Source organism: Ambystoma mexicanum, chromosome 11 (genome assembly GCF_040938575.1).
Source record: "Ambystoma mexicanum isolate Mex_15411 chromosome 11, UKY_AmexF1_1, whole genome shotgun sequence".
NCBI classification, from domain to species: domain Eukaryota; kingdom Metazoa; phylum Chordata; class Amphibia; order Caudata; family Ambystomatidae; genus Ambystoma; species Ambystoma mexicanum.
In genome coordinates, this window is record NC_090934.1 from 387,656,993 (window position 1) to 387,678,923 (window position 21,931).

The 21,931-nt window shown below is 51.8% G+C and overlaps 1 protein-coding gene across 6 annotated transcripts in view; it reads left to right on the forward strand.

Moving 5' to 3' along the window:
• CELF1 (CUGBP Elav-like family member 1) overlaps nucleotides 1–21,931 on the forward strand; it is a 1,228,135-nt gene that overhangs the window by 222,849 nt on the left and 983,355 nt on the right. The gene's annotated exons all lie outside the window — the stretch shown is intronic.

The window sequence follows — 21,931 nt, forward strand, 5'->3', positions numbered from 1 at the left end:
GAGATGGCCTTGGCGTCTTATCCGCTTCCTTCCTCGACGGTGGTAGCTGCCGCCATGCTTCAATCCAAGCCTGCGTCTGTGACCTCAATGGCTCCGGCTCAGATTCTGTCCAAGGAAGACAAGAGTCTGGACTCCTTGGGCAAGCAAGTCTTTGCTTGCCAACTCTGCACTCCAGCTTTGTCACGCAAATACCAAGCTCATCCTGGCTGCAGCTAATATGAGGCTGTGGAAGGAGATGGCTGATTTCCAGGAGTGTGTTCCTGCGGATATGCTGCACGACTTCAAAACTGGTTTGTCTGACACCAGGGTGTTGGCACAAGATCTGCTGGAAGCGGAGGCATACCATGTAGATAATTCAGCTAGAGGCCTTATGGTGGGAATTGACACCTGCAAACTTTTTGAAGGAGGTGCAAGACAAAGTTCTGGACTGTCCCTTCGATGGCAAGGAATTGTTTCATTCTTCTACAGATGAGGAACTTATAAAGACCAAGGCGAGCATCCAAACCGCCAAATCTTTGTCGGTCCTGGCGAAGGGCCTAGCTAAAGCCCCTTATACACAGAGGTCCGTGTCTCAGTCTTGATCCTTCTCTGGCTTCAAAGGGTCTCGGGACCGCCGGGCGCGCAAAACTAAACCTCCAGTGTGTAGCACCCGTCGAACGTGGTCAGTTTTTCTCACGCCCATCATCCTTCTCTCCACGGGCAGGTAGTCTCCCTGCCGACATCTGCAAAATTATATTTTTTGACGGTCGCACGAGCCTCCGGTGGGAGAACGAATCTCGTCTCATCTGGAGGCGTGACAGACAATCACTGAAGACCGGTGGGTTTTGCCTATGGCTCGGGTGGATTTTAGCTTGCCCCTCTCCCTCACCCTTCAACCCTCCCTTCCAACAGATCGGGACACCCTCGCTCAGAGCCGATGTTCAGAAGCTTCTAGACATCAATGCTGTGGCACCTGTTCCCCTTGGGGAACAAGGGGAGGGCTTCTACTCTCGGCTCACGGTGCCCAAACCCAACCAGGCTGGCCTGCACACCATCCTCTACTTTTCCCAGTTAAACCTTTTTCCTCTCCAAGAGAAATTCAAGATCACGCTCTGCCAAATAAAGTGCTCTCTTCGGAAGGGCCTACTGGCTCAGTGTAGTGGACCTTCAGGAAGCATATATGCACAAATTCTGCTATGGAGGCTGCATCGAAAAAATCTAATGTTCTCCCTGGGAGGCTAGAATTTCCAGTTCCGTGTGCTCCCGTTTGGTCACAGCTCGGCACCGCCTGTCTTTACGAAGATGTCGGTCATCGCAGCTTTCCTTCGGCTACAGGGTGTTCATGTATATCCGTATTTTGACTGGCTCCTACGCAGCACTTGTCCACAGACGGTTTCGAGCAATCTACAGTCCATCCTCCAGCTCCTGATGCATCTTGTGCTATCATTGAACTGTCGGAAATCTTGCACAGCGGTCTCCCAAGACCTAATTTTCCTGGGTTTCTGTTGGAACATGGCCGACTTCATGGTGTTTTTGATGGTGGACAGCAGTGCGGATCTACTAGTCACGTGTCAGCTCTTCATCCAGTCGGAGCACATGTTAGCTTGAGGGTTCCAGAGACTTCTGGGCTTTATGCGTACTTGCTCTTCCTCTTGGCCGTCTCAAGGTGAAGTGTACTCAGATGGCTCTTCGGAGCTCTTGGTGTCAGGCTTCGGACTCTGATTCCGAGATGATCCCAGTTCCATCCTGCATGATGGCGGACCTTCTACGGTGGTCTTCGACCAGCAATCTGACGGTGGGAGCTCCTTTCAGGAGCCCTGCCCAGAAGTAATGATTACCAAGGACTCTTCCCTTTTGTGGTGGGGCGTGACGCTGGATCGTTGCCAGGTTTTCGATCTATGGACTCTGCAGGACAGGCAGTTTCATATCAATTATTTGGAACTCCTGGCTGGTTTTTTGTGCTGAAAGCTTTCCAACCGTCCATCACGAACAGGGTGGTCCGCATCCGCACGGACAACTGTCGATTGTTTTATATCAACAAGCAGGGTGGCATCAAATCACCACCTCTTTTGGACCTTGCCATTCAGATTTGGGAATGGGCCATCCAGCACAGCATTTGGCTACTGGGGGTTCACATTCCGGGTCAATTCATTGTGACTGCAGACTCACTCAGCCAGCAAACAGCAGCTAGCTACGAGTGGGAACTTAACACGGAGGTCCTCTCCACCACACCATCTTTCGCCAGTGGGGCACTCCGGAGGTGGACCTTTTTTTGCAAACTCTACAAAGAGGAAGTTTCCTGTTTGTAATGTGTCCAGTAACGGTCCCAGGGGGTCTCCTCCCTAGGGGACGCTCTCGAAATTCTGTTTCACAACATGAAGGCCTCTTCCTCTGATTCATCAGTCACTCTGCAAGCTCAGGAATGCATCGAATTGCACTCTCCTGTTCATAGCTCCTTGGTGGCCAGCCAGATTCAGGTTCTCTGAACTTCAGCATCTGTCAATCCCAACCTGCTTCACCAGTGAGATCAGCAGATGTGGCACCCCTCCCCACAATCATTCAGCTTGGCGGCCTGGTGCCTGAAGTCAAATCCTTAGCGCGTTTTAACTTGTCCGAGGACAATATGCGCATTATCCAAGCGGCCACGAAACACTGTGGTCTCAGTATAGAAGCAAGTGGCTCAGTTTTTACCACTGGTGTTTAGCTAAGCAGCTGGACCCCAGACATGCAGCATTTCACAGGTCTATTACATCTTTTTCCACCTGTTCGCAATCCTCATCTAAAATGGGACTTAAATGCGGTCCTCGCCGCCTTATGCCATAAACTATTTGAACCCATGCCTACGGTGGATCTAAAGTACCTTTCATGGAAGGTTACGTTTTTTGATTGCAGCGATTTTTGGCAAGGCGAGTAAGCGAGCTTCAAGCTTTGTCTCTGGAACACCCGTTCCTCACCTTCCATAAGGATAAGGTTGTGCTCCGTACTCCTCCTTCTTGCCTTCCTAAAGTAGTGACTGATTTTCATTTCAATCAATCTATTTCATTACCTGTCTTTTTTTTTCTGAACCCTGCCTCTGATGCCGAGAGAGTGTTACACAATTTAGATGTCAGATGAGCTCTGAAGTTCTTTCGTGACAGAACATCTGGGGGGGGTGGGGGGCTCCTCACATCTGTTACGTTCAGAGACCCGAAAGGGAAACCTGCTTCAAAAGCTACTATTTCCCCGATGGATTGCTTCCTGTATCTGAGGTGTATACCATTCAGGGCCTATACCTCCAAAGGGCATTCATGCTCATCTTCCACGTGGAAAAGCGGCTGCTGTTGCCTTCCAAAAATACATACCATTCCCAAAGCGGCTACGTGGGCTTCCCCATCAGCCTTTTGTAAGCATTACTGCTGGGACCTGATCTCCTGGGCCGATGCTCAATTCGGCCACGCTGTTCTTAAACCTTTTTCAGTAAGGAGTTTCTATCCACCCTTATTTCCTGTTAGGAGTGCTTGGTAATCTCCCACAAGTATGGAGGAAAGGGGACGGTATGTAGGAGTATAACAGTTACCGTAGTGACTACCTTGGTCCTAGACCATAGTCCCCTTTCCTTCATACGCCCGCCCGCTGTCCCCTCTAATAGCTATCCTCTATCATTGCTTAAATGTTCTTGGACCTGGCTATAGAAAAGGACTGAAAGGCGATGCGCAGTGCGGAGCTGAGGGTGGGGTTACGGCCACGTGCGGTACCTTGCGTAAAAAGAGGACACATTTTCATTTTTGATGCCTTTTGACAAGTTTTCCGGTCCCGTCGCGAAGGACAATGTCCCACAAGTATGGAGGAAAGGGGACTATGGACTTAGGAGTAAGGTAGTCGCTACGGTGAGTAACTTTGTTATTACAAAACGCCCCCTTTTCGGGATCTTTCCATAGTTGGTTGTGACATTGCATGGTTACATATTCGCACAACAATCCTAATTTAATACCAGTTCCGACTGTTTAGGTACCTTTAACCTTGATCAGATGCACATGGCGTTTCCAAGGATACTTCAACAATATAAGGGAGAAAAACAAACCAGTTCCCTATTGAACTGGCGATGAGCATTTTATCCACCCAGAATTGCTGGTGTCGTCATTTCACTGTAATTCCGGACTACCATTTCAGCACGCATGACCTCTAGCCACATCTTGGTAATTCCAATAAACCTGATCGAAACCTATTTAAACAATTTGTTCGCTCTGCCCTTAAGCACCCCTTGCACAAGGTTTATTACCCAGCCCCAAATTGACCAGGTGGCCAGATTTCCCTGGACACTGAATAACACACTCCCATGTATTTAAAAAGATGACCTCTCCTCCCCACATGGTACTAAGTCTTAAAGTCCTTGCATGGCCGCAGCAAACCGTTTTGGATATTATTGCAGCTGCACGAATGCAGTTTGGCCGCCTTCCCCCCAGCCTTCAACCTCTATCAAGCAGTTTCCTCAAGTCCCAATAGCTTCTTGCCTCCCCAGGTTTCTGCAGCCTAAACAACCCCAGCTATGAGCAGACCTGCGGTATACTCCTTGTTCCCCAACTGTCCCAAACAGTTACCCAAGACCCCCATGCATGCATGTCTGCATGCGTTCCAAACTACTGCGTTCCCCCACAGTAGTTTCTCGATCTGTGAATTTACTTTCTCCAGCATTGGATCTTTCATGGAATCACATGCTTAGAATATTCCCTGTCGTCAGGCTGGGAACCCTCGGCCCCAATAGGACGTAGCAGTGTAAATGCCCCACCCCTGCGGCTCCCTTCAGATTTCAACCGTCTTCCAAAGTAGTGGGATCACCTTGCGTCATCTACTATTTTTGCTAGGTTGTTTTCATCGTTTTCCTAATGTCTGGGAAAGCTCTTTTTCGCCCGTGTGCTACATGCGGGTTAAAGACAATTGTGACATCTGTAAGGGCTTCTCCCAGAAGACTCAAAGACCGGAGTCGGTGGTTGGTGGCTTGGTTGAACGACGGAGCGGGTGCGCGCTCCACGCATAGCTTGGCCTCGACAACTAAATCTTTAGGGGCTTCCCGCCATTCAGCATCGGCTGAACCTCTGGTGAAGAAAGCTCGTCCGTTGGAGAAAGGCTCTTCGTAAAAACATTCCACGAGAGAATCTTCGCTGAAAGCGAAAACGTCGTCCTCTAAGGAGGAGAGGAAAGATCAGTCAAGATCCTCCTCATCATAGATCATCCTCGAGTCGAGAGTCTGCAAAACACAGATCAAGTTCAAAAAAGGTGGAAACGCCTAATGGATCTGCGCAGCTACCAGCGTCGTCGACGGGAGGGCGATCGGCGACGCCCTAACTGCCAGTGACGCAGATAGTCTCTTCAGGTGTTCTGCCGCAGGTGACGACGACAGTGCAAAATTTAACCTCGTCGACGGAGACTCCACAGGAGGCTTGGCGACCAGAGGTATACGACCCAATTTTGCCAGAAACCTTGTTGCAGCAGGAGGCCTTGTCCATATCTTCTGTGGACGACGAGCGTGACCAGGTGGCTGGACCTGCAGAACTTGGGTTACAAGGGGTTAGCAGGCTGACTCTTTCGAGCGGGACAAGTATCCCGGTTACAACCCTGTTGCTTAACCCACAAACTGTTTTGTCTCTGGAAGTTCTGTCTACATTGCAGAATTTGTTGAAGAAATTGGATGAGAAGTTACCTCAGGTGACAGCTGCGGCGAGACCAAGTGTCGACGAGCTAGGTCCTTCCCATCGACCAACTCCGATGGCGTTGACAGCGGTGCCGTCCCGTGAAGGCCTTCCAGGTGCACGCCCGGAGGAAAAAGCTTCTGGAATCCGAGTCAGAGAGAGAGTCCATATCGGATATATCTTTATCCCCCTCTAGAGACCCGACCTGGGAGTCGGAAGCGGAAATGCAAGCTCTAAGGAGCCCAGCCCAGCCGTCACCCCCGGATGACATTGGTTCTTTCCACGCTATGATGAGTAAGGCTTGTACCAAATTTGGACTAGCCCAGGAGGAGAAAAGACTGTTTCCTGTTCAATCATATGGGAAAAAGGAGGAAGTCTGTGTTTTCAGTCCCCATATTAGATCATGTGTGGCAAGAAAGACTTCAGACGATGCGTCAGCCTTTCTCGGAGCCGGCATTAAAAGGTAGACTGGAGAAGAAATGTAAGGCTCCCGAGTCCACCCCCAAATGTTTGTCCTTTCAACCAACCCCAGAGTCGGTGGTATCAGCGGCTGCGGCGAGAAAAGCAAGGTCTCAGCACAAATGCACGACGACTCCGGAGAACGAAGCCAGGAGGCAAGATGCCTTTGCCAAGAAGGTGTTTGTGGGTGCAACAACAGCGAAGGCGGCCAATTCTATGGCTATTGGGGCCAGGTATGATAGAGAGATGTGGCATTGTTTGGCACACATACTAGAACATCTCCCAGACGAACACAGAAAGGCGGCGATGTTACTCGTCCGAGAGGGGGAAGAGGCCTCTAATCACTATAAATATCGTTGTGGACCTGACAGAATCGGGTTTTAAGCAGGTTAACAACGGGGTGCTTCTGAGGAGACAAGCATGGCTAAAGTGCACCAACTTTCGACCTGAAGTGCAATATAAGGTGTTGGATATGCCTTTTGAGGGGGACCTTCTTTTTGGTGAAAAGGTGGACGAGGCCTTGAAAGGAATGAAGGAGGACTCTGACACGGCACACTCTCTGGGAGCCCTCCAGAGTGGTAGAAATTTTCATTGATTTCGTCCCTTTAGAGGAGCGTCGGGAAACTCGCGGTTCTCGTCATCAAGGGACCGTGCCTTCAATAGACCGTCGGGCTCTTCGCAGGGCTACAAGCTGGCTTCTCAGACTGCAAAAAGACGTCGGGACTATCAAGCCTCTAGGAAGAGGGGAGGTTACGCCTCGTCGTCGAAAGACAATCTAAAGACCAGCAATGACGGGTTTCAGAACGTCCTGGGAGGCAGGGTGTCTCACTGTGTCGACGAATGGGAGAAGATGACCTCGGACCAGTGGGTTTTGGACACTGTAAAGTTCGGTCATTCCTTACAATTCAAAAGCAAGCCGTCGCACATTGCACCAGTATTTTCGGCTCAACCCCACCTGAACGTTTTAAGACAAGAGGTAGTACTTATGCTACAAAAAGGGGCTATAGAATTGATACCTGTGTCGCAGAGGGGTCAAGGAGTGTATTCCCGATACTTCGTGGTGAAGAAGCCCAACGGAAAATGGCGTCCCGTTCTCGACCTTCGGGACCTCAACAAAATTTTAAAAATCTAAAATTCAAAATGCTCACACTTCAGGAAGTGATCCGGTCGATTCAACAAGAGGATTTTCTGGCGTCGTTGGATCTCCAGGATGCCTACTTTCACATACCAATGCGTCGACGACACAAAGTTCCTAAGGTTTGTAGTCGGGTGGACCCACTACCAGTTCACAGTGCTCCCTTTTGGACTAAAATCATCTCCCAGGACGTTCACGAAATGCCTAGCCCCGGTTGCAGCATGGTTGAGAAAACGGGGACATGTTTACCCGTACCTGGACGACTGGTTAGTGAGGGGATTGTCCCCTATGTGAACTCTGGCAAGTCTAGAAGCTACCATGCAGCTTCTGCAACGACTAGGATTTGCGGTAAACTAGTCCTCATTGACTCCATCAAGAAGCTTGGTGTTCTTGGGTGCACAGTTCGAAACTCAGTCAGGATTGGTGAGACCATCCGTGGAGAGGATCCACAGACTCAAGCAACTGGCAACGCAATGGAGAGTCAATACCAAGTGTCAGTAAGAAACTGGGCGCCATGGCCTCGTGCATCCCTTTGGTGAACTGCCGCCTTTACATGAGGCCAATTCAATAATTCCTGGCAGACCGATGGACCCAGAGCCAGGGACTTTGGTCGGACAAACTGACCGTCGACAACGAGCTCCTGCAGGCACTTCGATGGTGGCAAGTCTTCGAAAACCTGTCCAGAGGGGTCCCCCTGCAAGAGCCGGAGTTTTGCATGACCATAGTGACGGACGCGTCGCTGACTGGATGAGGGGCACATCTGGGTGCTCTCCAAACGCAAGGCCGGTGGTCGTTGGAGGAGTCGCTCCTTCATATCAATGTGCTAGAGTTGAGGGCAGTGCGTTGGGCCCTAAAAGCCTTTTGTGTGCGGTAGAAAAGGTCAGTGGTGAGAATATTGACAGACAATACGACAACAATGTTTTACATAAGAAAACAAGGAGGTACTCGCTCCAGAACTCTTTCCACCGAGGCTCAGGAGGTATGGCAGTGGGCTCTACAACAAAATATAATCATCGTAGCCCACCATCTTCCGGGAGTAAAGAAAGTGCAAGGGATTCCCTCAGCAGGGAAATGGACCAGATACACGAATGGGAACTGGACGATCATCAGTTGAAGATTTTCAGAAAGTGGGGGCAGCCTTCTCTGGATCTCTTTGCAACAAGGGAGAACACAAAGTGCGAACAGTACGCCATCAGATGGCCACAGATCGATTCGCTGGGGCAAGCGTTCTCCTTCCCGTGGACGGACAAGTTTCTGTACGCTTTTCCCCCGTTTCCACTCATATGGCGGACCCTGCAGTGGATTCACAGATACCGATGTCGAGTGATCTTGGTGGCTCCTTATTGGCAGAGACAGGCATGGTTGTCCGACCTGCTACAGCTTTCAATAGCGCGGCCGGTAACGTTTCAGAAAGTCCGGAAACCTCCTGTCCCGGGACAAAAAGGAACAGTCTGGCACCACGACCCGGACAGTCTCAACCTGACAGCATGGCTCCTGACTTCTCAGAGTTTAGTACCCTGAATATTTCATCGGATTGCCGGCGAATTCTGCAAGCCGCGCGAGCTCCGTCCACAAACACTTCGTATGCATGCAAGTGGAGGATGTTCTGCGTGTGGTGTCAAAATCAGCTGGGGTTGTAGCCCCTGAATATAACTCGAACAGCTTCTACCATATTTGCTGCATTTAGCGGAGAGTGGGTTATCTTTTTCATCGATAAAAGTACACCTGGATGCCATTTCAAGGTTCATGCGGAGAAGTCAGTCTTTGCCGTTGTTTAGTGATAGGCTGATAAAGCACTTCATGAAAGGTTTATTTCGTACATTTCCACCGATTAAACGCTTTCCTCCAGCCTGGAGTCTTAACTTAGTGTTGGCGGAGCTAATGGAAGCTCCCTTTGAACCTATGGCTTCCTCGTCTATGAAGTTCTTATCGTGGAAGATGCCTTTTTTGGTAGCTATCACTTCAGCATGACGACTCTGAGATGCAAGCATTGGTCATAGATCCTCCGTACTTGAGATTCTTTAAGGACAAAGTGGTGCTGGCAACCAACGCTCATTATATTCCGAAAGTTCCTACTCTTTTTCATAAGCATTCGTCAATTGTACTACCTACCTTTTTCCGACTCCTTCATCGGTTGTGGAAAAAACCCTCCATACTTTGGACGTGAAAAGAGCTCTAAAGTTTTATCTTCATCGGACTCAGCAATTTAGGACTATGCAACAACTGTTTGTGGCTTATGGTCCGTCGACGAAAGGAAAGGCAATCTCAAAACAAGGACTAGCTTGGTGGGTCTCGTCGACGATTGCCTTTTGTCACTCCAAGGCAGGGAAACCGCTGGAAGGACGTCCGAGAGCTCATTCCACGAGATCAACTTAGTCTTCGGCGGCGTTGTGGGCCGGAATTCCGCTAGGAGACATTTGTCATGCGGCATCCTGGTCTGTGCCACATACATTTACCCACCATTATTGCCTCGAACGGCAGCATGCAGACTATGTACAGATGGGAAGAGCAGTCCTACGTCATCTGATATGTTTCAGTGAGGTAAGCCCTATTCAGGGGAATGGCCTATATTCTATCTATATGTATATGTATGTTGTTGTTTTTTTTAACCAACCTGTAACTGCTGGATTTTTTAAAAAAAAAACATTAAAGACAAAATGTGTGCTTAGGATGGTATTGGTTTGCATTCACACCGCCAAATCAGGATTACTGCTATACAATCTATTCTAAGCATGTGAATCCATGAAAGATCCAATGCTGGAGAAGGGAATAGTTTCTTACCTGTAACTCCATTTCTCCAGCATTGGTATCTTTCATGGATTCACATGCGCCCGCCGGCCTTGAATGCAATATATATATATATCAATATATATATATATATATATATATATATATATATATATATATATATATATATATATATATATATATATATATACCCATACTTTGGAGGGGTTAAAATCTGAAGGGAGCCACGGGGGCGGGGCATTTATACTGCTACGTCCTATTGGGGCATGCGTAAGCAGCCCAGAATTACGTAGATAGGACACAAGTGTCAACTTTTTTCCTATGGAAAACGGCTTTATAAATGTACCGATTGTTCCCAGCCTGACGACTGGGAATATTCTAAGCAAGTGAATCCATGAAAGATACCAATTATGGAGAAATGGAGTTACAGGTAAGAAACTTTCTGATGTTTGTTAATCTGCTTAGAATCACATGCTGTGCATAGTCCAACATCCAGTGGTCACTGCAGAGTATTGCATTTTGTTTTTCGTAGTCGAAAAGGGGACATCGACAAGGCGTGTCTGTAACACTATCCCTATAGTGAAGTGCAGTGTACCCACAATCCCTCACGCATCGAGGTCCCTCAGATTGTTTTGTTCTGCCCAGATATTGGTCGCCTATACGCGGAGCTCCTTGAGAGACATTGCAAAAAACGTTATTCGGCCTTAACTTATATTATTACTTACATCCCTCCTTCGGCGTCGTAGCTGCAAAGTTGTTCACCGCCTATCGAGATCTCTTGTGGCGGTGCCTTATACGGAGGAGGTTGTTCGGTGTTCGCCGAACACGTGGCCTGGCCTCGACGGCCAAATATAGTATGGAGAGTGGGGTCGTGGGACATTTATTGTTTCTCTTTTAGAATGCCTTTCCCTTTCCCCTCCCTTTCCTTCGAGGTTGTTGTCACATGCAATCTGTTCCTCGGCTATTGAGAGGACACCCTTTAGGTTTTGCCTGCGTTGCAAAGGCAAATTTACCTGGAAAGACTAGCATAAACGGTGTTACCGTTGCTTGCCCCTCGACCACAAAGACAGATGTGCGGCCTGTCAGCTCCTTAAGCCGAAGACTTTAAAAGACTGTAGGGTCAAGAGGTGGGCAGCCTACGTCATGTCTAGGTCTGATTCATCACCCGCCGCCGAAAGTGACGAGGAATGTGACAACCCGACGTCTGTATCGGAAGTCGTAGACCTCTCTAAGGAGCGTTCACGCTCCTCGTCTGTCCCCGGCCCCGACGAGCTCGGCTCATGCCCTGCTTATGGGGATGAACACCCTGGCGACAAGGACGCACACAGAAAACACTCCCATAAACACACAGCCCACGGTTCAACGGAGACGCAGGTCCTACCGGCAGCCTCCTCAGACCGTAAGAGTCTGAAGCCCCCCTCGCAAACGCGACTAGCGACTGGGCTACCGCCAGATAAGGGCGCTATCACTAAACCGCCAGATGAGCGCCCGTCGGCGTAGAGCAAGCGACACCTCTAACGTCGACGCGGGAGGTACCCTCGACACAGTTTAGTTGTCGAGAGCCTGGCGCGGATTATTTCCACCAATAGCCAGAGACGGTCGGCGAAAGAGACGTCTGTTACCGCTCATAAAGCCCGGGAGACGCCGAAAAGGTCAGAAGGAAGGCAGGAACCGCCTGCTCCGTCGAGAGGGACTCCTAGCCTACCAGAAGGATTTTCAGAAGGCGAGGGGAACCTCTCCAACGTTATGGGCTAGGTCGAAGTGTTTTCTAACAGAAGGCCCTCCCTTTTCTCCCCCTGACCGCTCCGGGGTACCTCAAGAAACCCTTAGAGAGACTCCAGTTCTGTATGGACAAAATGGAGAGGTTTATGGAGACTCGGAACCTTCCGACACCCAAGAGATCAAGAGAGGGTCCTCAGGAGGATCCCAGGGCCAAGTACCCCAGGCTGTTTGATTTCCCCCCCCCCCCCCCCCAGAACCTCAACCCCCAAGAGGATGTGATTTATATGACCGAACTGGAGAGGACCCCCACTTTCAGGAGGATGACAAATTCTTAGGCAATGAAGGGGAACAAAACCTAGAGGAGGAAGGTTTTGAAGACAACCCGAATATGGGTGATGGGGGGGTATGGGTGGGGGCTTTGGAGAAGACCCAGAAGAAGGCGCTTCACAGCCCTGGCAGTCCCCATCAGTGTTTTCAGACCTGAAGCCATAAACCTGTCCCCGCCCAAAGACTCGCCTATTAGGAATACATCACCTATAGACGATCAACCTACCTTTAATGCACTCCTACGCAAGGCAGCAGCGCACTTCGAGATCGAGACCGGGGAAACTTCTCCTGACCTCTACTTTGTAGAAAAGATTATTAAGGAGAAACCCCCTGTCAGCCAAACCATTCCCCTCCTCGCCTCAGTAAAGAGACAAATTATTCCTTCACTATCCACTCCCGCGTTCATCAGAGGGGGCAACCCGAGGATAGAAAAATGTAGTCCTCCATCGGACCTGTTATACATCAGGGGCCACTCTGTACCAGACTCCTTAGTGGTGACAAATACGAGCAAGAGAGCAGGGGTCCCGCTGTCAACTAGCAAGGCACCACCAGATAAAGTGGGTAAAAAATGGTATGCCTTAGGAAAGAGGATTACAGCCTCAGTTGCCTTTTCCGCAAGAATTGCCAACAACTTTGCTGGCAAGTTACGCAGATGCACAATGGAGCAAACTACGTAAGGACATTGAGGAGGTACCGGAACCCTACGTACTCGCCTTCTAGCCACGGTGACTGAAGGGACCTTAGTCAACCAAAGCATCATTGAAAATACTCTGGAGGCTGCAGAGACGGCTAGGCGTTCCCTAGTCCAAGGAATCCTACAAACGCCATGTATGGTTACGTAATGCAGGCTTTAAACCTGAAACGCAAGCATCTCTTATGAACAAACCTATAGAAGCTGCAAACCTCTTTGGTAAGGCGGTGGAGGAGGCACTACAGACCGCAAAGAGAGAATTTGACACAATCAAGACACTAGACCAAATTTCTAGGCCTCCCAACAAACGTGGTTATGGCAACAAACGTTTTTTTCGAGGCCAACGCCAGCAGCAACAGCAGCAGCAATACTCTGGTTATATTGTCCACTGGTGCCTTAGTTAGAGGACCAGTTAACTGCAAAGAGGACAACTTCGTGGCAAGGGAAGAAGTCAGGGTCCCACCCCTAGAGGTTCCCAAGCCACCAACACCAAATGACTCAAAGATTCGGGTCCCCTCCCATGCTTCGCGGGTCGGGGGCCGGTGACCATCCTTTCTTCCAGCATGGGAGGGTATAACATCAGACCGCTGGGTACTATCAACCATAGCCCGCAGCTACTGAATAGAATTCAACAGTTCCCCTACGTACAGACCCCCAAGGGGACGACGCATGTCGCCAGAACACCTCGCCATCCTTCTTCAAGAAGTGGACCAACTACTAGAAAAAGGAGCTATAGAGGGTATTGTGTGTGGGTATTTATTCAGTGAACTTCCTTGTATCCAAAAAGGACTTAACCATGCGCCCTGTACTAGATTTGCACCCAGCGAACAAATTTGTCAAACCTAAAGTTTTGTATGGTGACACTACAGGAGGTAATCCCCCCCCCTGCTTTCACAGGGAGATTACATGACAACACTGGACATGAAAGATGCATACTTTCATATTTTAATGTTGCCAGCGCACAGGAAATACCTCAGGTTCATGATAGAGGGCAAACACTACCAGTTCAGACTGCTACCCTTCGGCATAGCATCAGCGCCGAGAGTATTCACGAAGGTACTGGCAGTAGCCCACCTGTGCCGGTTTTACATCCCAGTATACCCTTACCTCGACGATTGGCTCATAACAGGGGATTCTTACGAAACATGCTTCTCAAATACCCAAGACTGTAGACCTTTTGTTTCAACTGGGCTTCTCCATCAACAAGAAGTCGTCCAGCTTAGACCCCAGCCAGATCAAACAATTCCTAAGGGCTCTAGTTCGACCAAAGGACGGTCTCGTCTTCCCCTCCAACGAGAGGGTCCAAAACATGCTGTTTCAAATCCCTCAATATGTGGCCGGTCGAGAGGTGACGGTACGCAAAGCAATGCGCTTACTAGGAATGATGGCGTCATGTATTTATTTGGTACCTCGCCTGCGCCCAATGCAAGAGTGGCTCAACAGCCAGTGATGTCAGGCCAGCAGACAATGGGACGATCTAGTGGTGGTATCGCAGGCCTTGGTTCTCTCGCTACGGTGGTGGTCGAAGGAAAACCTGGTAATAGGGAAACCATTTGCCACCCCCGCAGTGGAAGCCACTCTAACCACAGACGCATCCCTCACAGGATGTGGGGGGGGCCTCACCTATCCCATCAGACTGCTCACGGAGTCTGGACTCCGAGCGTAGCATCCAAGCACATAAACTTACTGGAGCTACTAGCTGTGTTCAAGGCACTGAAAGCCTTCCAGGCACACCTGCAAGGGAAGACAGTGATGGTCTTCACGGACAGCACCACAGCCATGTACTACCTCAACAAGCAGGGGGGCACTCACTCTCCAGGACTGTCCAAGCTGTCCCAGAACATCTGGAAGTGGGCTCTCAAACACATGTTCCTACTGTCACAACATGTACCAGGGGAACTCAATATGCTAGCAGACGAGCTCAGCAGAGACTTCCCTCTGCCCTCAGAGTACGAATGGCGGTTACAGGAAGACCTAGTCTTCGACGTCTTCACACAATGGGGATTCCTAGAAATTGATCTGTTCGCAACTCTGCAGAACTCGCAATGCCAAGATTACGCCTCCAGGTACCCCCAGAACCAATCCAAGGGGAATGGTCTATCGATTCCATGGTCAGGGAAATTTGCTTATGCCTTTCCCCCGACTCCCCTTCTCAACAAGATTGTGCACAAGATGCACCAGGAACAAGTTACCATGATACTGGTGGCCCCTATGTGGGCCAGACAGCCTTGGTTCGCTCACTTGATGGAGATGTCCCTATCTCCTCCAGTGAAACTTCCCTGCCCATACAACATGCTGTCACAGGGCAAGGGCAGGACACTACATCCATGCCCTCAGACCATGAACTTAGCAGCCTGGCTCCTGAGATCATAGTATTTGGACATTTACAACTCCCGCAGAGATGCATGGGCATTCTCAGGGAGGCTAGAAAGCCTAACACTCGCCACTGTTATTCTAGCAAATGGAAAAGATTTGTCATCTGGTGTAGGGGAAGTTGACTGCTCTCCCACACAAATTGTTCTGTACCTGACTCGCCTACTAGACTTGGGCTTGGTGTTTAACTCTATTAAAGTCCATTTAGCTGCACTTTCCGCATACACCACTTCTCCAGGATGGGGTCTGGCATGGATTCACATGCTCATGAATATTCCCCGTCGTCGGGCTGGGAATCCTCGGTAAAGAAAAATCAGTATCAGTTTAGTTTCTGATCTCTTTCGTAGTAGTAACCAATCACTGATCTCTGCGTCATTCTGACCACAGCCAATGACTGCCATCTCCTTAAGCCCCGCCTCTGGCAGCCATCGTCAGATTTTTACCGCACGTTCAAGTGTTGGGAGTCCTCGTGCTTAGCTCTCGAGCTTTAGTGCTTTTTTCGCGCTTTTTCTTAGGAACATTTTCTCTTCTTCGGTCAAAAGAGCCTCAAGCTCCACCGTTTCTTTATCCGATCAACGGGGACCCGTGTCGGATTCTTCTACGCCCCTCAAGGGTGAAGATTTCGTCGAGCCACGCTTTTGGAGGACTCGAGAAGTTTCTCAGGCCCATCTCGATCATGGCCCAGGAGAACGGAAGCTCGACGCCCGGAAAGCTGTTCAGGGTCTTCCCTGGATTCCAGCTTCAAAATGTCTTTGAGGACGAACACTCCCTTTGCCTCTACTGCCTGCATGAGGACAAGACGCACGTGGAGAAGGACTGTGCGTTTTGCGGCAATATGTCGGAGCGGACCATGAAGGACCGCCGTCTGCGTCTCGCCAACTGGCTGGAAGGGAAGAGCCTGTCAGGCGAGAACAAGTCCGAGCGGTCTTCTAAGACGTTTGAGGGCGCCCCGGAGACGGGGGTCCAACAGAAGGCCAAGCACCGCGAGTCCGCTGGCGCCGAACAGTCGGGCTCTACGGGCGCCAGGCAGGGCGCATCCTCCCCGGCGCCATCAACCACGAGCCAACGCTCTGGCTCGGGTAAGAGGAAGGCCGAGCACCCGGCGAAGCTCCTGGAGAGACCCCGGTCGAGCTCGAAGGCCCCATTGTAGGGGGAGCGAGGCGGTGACCCCCGACCCCCCCAGGAGAAGGCGGTGAGCGCACCTAAGGTGGTGAAAGCCTTAATCCACCCGGCCAAGGCCTCTATCGAGACAGTCGCGGCGGCCCTGGCTCAGCTTGTGGAGGCTACACCAGTGGTGGCGACCTCGGGGCCCAGAGTCTCCCAGACACTGCGGAGGGAGTCCTCTTTCATGCCCATCGAAAGGACCCCCGTGAAACCTCCGGAGAAGAAAAAGGGGGGGGGGCAGGAGGTCGTCGCAGATTCGACCTCAACCTCTGAGGAGGAGCTGATAGAAGTCTTAAGCCACGGCGTTGGCGTGGGAGACCAGCCCGTCGGGAGGGACCCCGACGTAGGAGACGACGAGCGTCCAGGGTGCCGATGGGGCTCCTGACCGCCCGTCGGACTCCCTTTAACCAGTGCCGCAAGACAACTCGGCCATTTTGTTGGCTATACAGTCCTTATGCTCGGAGATAAGGACGAGATTGCCGTTACCACCAACGGAGGAACCTCTCCCGATGGGGGACCCGAAGCCAGGCCCTTCTGGGAGCCCTCCTCCTAAGAGAAGGATTCATCCTCCACCTCCTTTTCAACCATCGTGCCCTGCTCGGCCCTCATCCACGACCCGTGGGGATGATACGGGGACCGACACGGCCGCGACGGGCACAGATGACGAGGTTTACGACGATCTCCCGTCGTCGCCTCCTCCCCGGGCTTCCCCGCCCGACGAGATTGGATCGTTTAAAGCCATGATCGCCAGGGCATCCGAGCTTTTCCAGCTCTGCCCGGAAGAGAATAAGGAAGGTTTCCTTTATCAACGGCCCGAGACCAAGAGGAAGACGGTCCTCGCTGTACCTCTACTGGACGATATCTGGGATGAGGGTCTCGCCCTCCTCAAGAACCCATCCACAACGCCTGCGAGAAGGGATCGGTATGAGAAGTACCGGGTCCCGGACGCGGCCCCCTTGTGCCTTCGGGCACAGCCGACCCCGGACTCGGTCGTCTCCGTGGCAGCCAGGAAGAAAGCGGGAGGGGGGGGGCCTCGGCCTCTACGTCAACCTCCCCGCCGGATGGCGAGGAAAAGAAATTGGACATGATGGGACGCAGAGTCATCATCGGCAGCGACGACGATTAAGGCTGCCAACGCTTTGGCTATTGTAGCACGCTACGACAGGGAGTTGTGGTACAAAATCGCCCCCCTGCTGGACTTGTTACCAGACAAGAGGGCGGAGGCCCTAGAGATCTTGCAGGAAGAAGAAGTGGCTTCGGACCACGCCATTACGATAGCGACGGACATCGCTGACACTGGATTTCGCCAGTTGGGCAACGGCGTGTGCCTTAGACGGCGTGGATGGCTAAAGGCAACTGACTTCCGTCAGGACGTGCAGACCAGAGTCTTGGACATGCCATTCGACGGGAGCAACCTGTTTGGGAATACAGTGGACGATTCCCTACAAGCCATCAAGACGGAGACGGCCCGGGCTCTTGGTGTTCTCCAGCAACGGCGGCCGCCCTTTCGGAGCGGCGGAGGCAAGCAGGGTGCCTCCAAAGGTTCCGGTGGCGTATTTTCCACCTATGGTCAAGCGGCCCTTTCGTCGTCACAGGAAGCCTACAGGGGATGAGGCAAGTTGGGCGGACCCCGCCGCCATCGCCAAGGACAAGGCGGCAAAGCCTCGTCGAAGCAGGACTGAACCGGCCGTGGGGTCGGGCCCCCACCGAAGCACCCCGGTGGGAGGCCGGCTGGCGAGCTTCGTCAGCGTGTGGGAGTCCAACTCCACCGACCGTTGGGTGCTGGACGCCCTGGCCCAGGGTCACACGCTCAAATTTCTAAAGAAGTGCCCGCGCGTCCCCCTCCGTGGCCAGGAAGGGACATCACGTCCCTCAACTTCTCTTGGAGGTAAAGGCGATGGCTCAGGAAAGGCGCCATTGAGCTCGTCCCAAAGAGGCTTCGGGGCTCCGGAGTTTACTCAAGATACTTCCTCGTGAAGAAGACGGGAGGATGGCGTCCCATCCTGGACCTACGACGACTGAAACAATTCATCAAGTCACAGAAGTTCCGGATGGTCACCGTCCAGCACGTCTTGGGTCAACTGGAGGAGGGCGATTTCCTGAGGATGCCTACTTCCATATCCCCATCCTAAAGGGACACCGAAAGTTTCTCAGATTCGTGGTCCAAGGGCGTCACTACCAGTTCAGAGCCCTTCCCTTTGGATTGAGGTCGGCACCCAGGGTGTTCACCAAGTGCCTCACACCGGTGGCGGCGCGGCTGCGCCTGGAGGGGATCCACGTCTACCCCTACCTGGACGACTGGCTCATCCGAGCAAAGACAAAGGAGCTCGCCGCGGAGCACACGGCGAGGACCGTCCAACTACTCACGGACCTGGGATTCTCCAGAAACTACGCCAAGTCCCACCTGGTGCCCGCTCAAGACGCACTGTTTCTGGGAGTGAAGCTCAACAGTGGCTGTTCTGGCCTCTCCGTCGGAAGAAAGGACGAGGGCCATCTTGGGCAAGGTGCAGCGGATGCTGGTTGCGGACGCGGCCAGGGTGAGGTCCATCAAGTCCCTCCTCGGAATGATGCCGTCTTGCATTTACCTCATCCGCCTGTGCAGGCTTCGGATGCACCCGTTACAGGAGTTCCTGGACGCTCGCTGGATCCAGACGACGGGCAGCTTCGAGGACAGGATCACACTCGACGAGAACTTCCGACGAGCGATCCGGTGGTGGGGCACCCGCGCGCATCTGACGGCGGGCATGGACTTCCAGACCCTGGGCCACCAGAAGACAGTGACCATGGATGCCTCCCTGGAAGGGTGGGGAGCGCACACCGAAAATCTGCACGCGAGGGGCCTTTGGCTGCCGACGGAGAAGTCCCTCCATATCAACGTCCTGGAACTCCGTGCAGTGTTTTGGGCCCTCAGGTCCTTTCTTCCGTCCCTCAAGGGCAAGGTGGTGAGGATCTTCACCGACAACACCACCACCATGTTCTACATCAGGAAGCAGGGCGGTACCAGATCCCCAGCCCTGTCCAGGGAGGCTCAGGATCGGTGGCATTGGGCTGTCGCCCAAGGGATGTTTCTGGTGCCGTTTCATCTGGCAGGGATAAAAAACACCATGGCCGACTCGCTCAGCAGAGAGCTGCGCTCGTGCCACGAGTGGGAACTACGTCAGGATCTAGTGGACCGCCTCTTCCGACGGTGGGGCACACCCCAGATAGATCTGTTCGCGACAGTGACGAACTCCAAGTGCCGGAGGTTCGCCAGCAGGTTTCCCCAGCCGAGGAGCATGGGCGATGCTTTCTCGTTCCCCTGGGAGGGCCTGTTCCTATATGCGTTCCCTCCATTGCCGCTGCTGATCCGGCTCATCAACCAGCTCAAGAGGTCACGGTGCAGGATGATCCTCGTCGCACCTGCGTGGCCGAGGCAGATATGGTTCTCGGTTCTGGACTTGTCAGCGTCCCCATCAATCAAGCTGCCAGTGGACGCGGATCTTCTCTCCAGGGAAGGAGGCGCCATCCTCCATCACGACCCGAAGTCGCTGAACTTGCAGGCCTGGCTCCTGCAGCGTTAGAGTTTGGAGGTTACGACATACCGGCCGACTGCAGAGAGGTTCTTGCAAAGGCCAGGGCGTCCTCAACTCTTAAATGCTATGGACACAAATGGAAGAGGTTCTCTGTCTGGTGCCACGCACAGAAGATGAACCCTCTACGGATTACGGCTCCTCAAGTACTGCCGTACCTGCTGACGCTGGCCAAGGCTGGACTGGCGCACGCTTCCATCAAGATTCATCTTGCTGCGATCTCCCGATACAGCAGAACCACGGGACGGACATCTTTGTGGTCTCATCGTCTGGTGAAAGAATTCATGAAGGGACTGTTCAGATCGTTCCCGCCGGTGAAGGCCCCGGCCCCGGCGTGGGAGCTCAACGTGGTGCTGACCAAGCTCAAGGGACCTCCGTTCGAGCCTCTGCACTCAGCTCCGTTGAAGTTCTTGTCGTGGAAAACAGCGTTTCTTGTGGCCATCACCTCCGCACGACGGGTGGGAGAGATCCAGGCCCTTTCCTGCATGCCCCCGTACTTGACTTTTCACGACACGAGGGTAGTGCTCAGGACGCACCCCTCCTTCATGCCCAAGGTGCCGTCGGACTTCCACCTCAACGAACCCTTGGTGTTGCCTGTTTTCTTCCCGTCGCCTTAGTCGCCGGCTGAAAGGACTTTGCACTCGCTGGATGTGGCTAGAGCGCTGAAGTTCTACATGGACTGCACGAAGAGCTTTCGGAAGACGTCACAACTTTTTGTGAACTTTGGACCTGTCAATCAGGGGAAGGCTCTCTCGAAGGCTTCCATTTCCAGATGGCTCTCCGGCTGTATCAATTACTGTCATCGGTTGGCAAACCGACCGCTGCCTGGCCGTTTGAGAGCCCATTCCACCAGAGCGATCGCAGCTACCACGGCGTTCCTATCTGGTGTGCCCTTGCTGGACATCTGCAGGGCTGCTACGTGGAAGTCGACGCACACCTTCACGAAATTCTACTGCGTCGATCGGGATTCCAGGGAGGCGTCCAGGGTCGGCCAAGCAGTGCTGCGCAACCTGTTCGCCTAAGGTGAGCCTGGTGAGGAGGTAAGAATTGCTTAATGTTGAGTTATGGATGTAATGCTTAATGTTGAGCCTTTGCCACCTCCCGTGGTTGTGCATGTGTGTACTGCTATGTATTCTTTTATTCATGAGCATGTGAATCCATGCCAGACCCCATGCTGGAGAAGGAACAAGTTACTTACCTGTAACTGTTGTTCTCCAGCATGGGTCTGGCATGGATTCACATGCCAACCCTCCCGCCTACCCCTCTGCGGCTCTTCACTTGGTCATACTGCCACTTCACGTGCTACCAAATCTGAAGATGGCTGCCAGAGGCGGGGCTTAGGGAGATGGCAGTCATTGGCTGTGGTCAGTATGACGCAGAGATCAGTGATTGGTTACTACTACGAAAGACAGATCAGAAACGAAAATGATACTGATTTTTCTTTACCGAGGATTCCCAGCCTGACGGGGAATATTCATGAGCATTTGAATCCATGCCAGACCCATGCTGGAGAACAGTTACAGGTAAGTAACTTGTTCCTTCCAAACTTAGTGTCATGGTTTAAAGTCCCAATTATTAACTCCTTCATGGAAGGAGTGAAGAGGATCCACCCTCCCATAGCTAACCCCGCTCCCGGATGGGACCTAAATGTGGTACTAACCAGACTCATGGGGTCACCCTTTGAACCCATGCACAAAGCAACACTTAAAGACCTCACTCTTAAGACTGCTTTTTTAGTAGCTATCATCTCCATTAGGAGAGTAAGTGAATTACAAGCGCTCTCTGTACTAGACCCCTTTGTAACAGTTCACAAGGATAAGGTGGTTCTACGCACACATCCTAGGTTTGCACCAAAATGTCTCTAAATTCCATGTCAACCAGTCAATAGAACTACCAACGTTCATTCAAAATCCTTCAAACTTAGGTGAGAAGAGCCTGCATACACTGGTTGTTCGAGGGGCAATGATGTTTTGTATTGACAGAACTAGACCATTAAGAAAGACTAATCAGTTATTTGTCTCAGTGGCAGCAGGAAGAGGAGGAGATGCAGTTTCGAAATCCACTATTTCTAGATGGATTGTACAATGCATCACTCTGT